This window comes from Galeopterus variegatus, unplaced genomic scaffold (assembly GCF_000696425.1).
Source record: "Galeopterus variegatus unplaced genomic scaffold, G_variegatus-3.0.2 Scaffold8418, whole genome shotgun sequence".
NCBI classification, from domain to species: domain Eukaryota; kingdom Metazoa; phylum Chordata; class Mammalia; order Dermoptera; family Cynocephalidae; genus Galeopterus; species Galeopterus variegatus.
Window position 1 is genome coordinate 76656 of NW_007734529.1, and position 1455 is coordinate 78110.

Sequence of the window (1455 nt, forward strand, 5' to 3'; positions counted from 1 at the left end):
GGGACTGTTTATGACACAGAGGTGTCCTCAGAGTGATGCAGGCTAGTCAGACAGTTACTCACTAAATGGCCCTGGAGCCCTGTGGCTTTTTTAGTTGTACCTGTTTTAATAGCTTTCTTTTTCTTTTTTATGTTTCTCCTTTTTGTCTACGTCATCACTTTCAGCCTGTTAGGTATCATTTTTTATTCTCAGCTTTTGTTTCTGATTATCCGAGGATGAGGAACCCAGACAAAGTAAATTATTTTAATTACTATACATATAAAACAAAGGCTTTGATCAAGGGCCTTAGGAACTCTCCTTTGAGTAAATATGTGCCCTTTGGTGCTCAGGATGTGAATCATCTGTGTTCTCCACTCAGCTCTCATTTTCTCCTCTATGTTAGCCACTTGGAGACCCTTTTCCTCACATCCTGATGTTAAGCTGTGATCTAGATGAGTGAAGTTGCCAGGTTGCTAATTTCTGGACATGTGAGTTATTACTGTGGTTTGAATCCAATACACCACACAAAATAACTAACTAAATAAATAAATCCTTTACTCCACCAGTGCCGTCTTTGTTGGCAGGTGCCAAATGAGAAATAGATTTGAATAATTTGTATGTCCATTGTTTGAAACCCGGAGCATTTCCCATTGTTAGCTATCTCGTCTACAACTTTCTGCAAAGATTGTAAGAAGAATTAACCCATCCCAACAGGTAGCCAGGTAGCTTGAGGCTGTTCTTTGCTTGGGGAGAAATGGGACTGTGGTCAGGCAGTAGCTGGATGCTCAGGGCCTGTCGTAGCAGCACTGGGGGAGGTTCTATTAGCAAAGAGGGAGTGGAGTCCAGGAGGGGCACTGGAAAGCCCCGCATCAAAGGGGGAAGAGAGCTTCATGATAATAGGACATTAGTACAGAGACTGGCTTGGTGAAAGAAGTTGCCACTGGTGAGGTGCCAATAAAAAGAGACTGGTGCATCCTGGAGAAAGGGAGAGCAGAGCATGCTTGAGCCCAGTGTTGGTTATCTGTGGCAAGCCAACACAGAGCACAGCTGAGCTTAACACCAGGTTTCCTTCCTGATGAATTGAGCCAGTTTTGCAAGTGGATGGGGGACACTCTCTTCATGGGGGTTCATGACAGTTGTCCTCGCCACCATCACCTTGGTGCATTACCTGGCATTCATTTCTGCCTGGCACATGCTGACTGCCTCTGTGTGAATGGTAAGTAGACATGATTCCTTGCTTCACAGGGCTCACATTCAGGGACAGTCACACTGCAACGGATTCCCTACCAATAAAACAGTAATAAGGTGATCGACAAAAAGTCCTGTTGTTTGTATGTTTTGTGATTTAACTGCTAAAGACCAGCACCTAACCTGTCAGTTAGCATCAGAATAAACTATTTTAACAAAGAGACTCAAAGTGCAATGGCTCAGATAAGACAGAAAGTGATTCTTTTTTAACCTAACAATCTGGGGGGG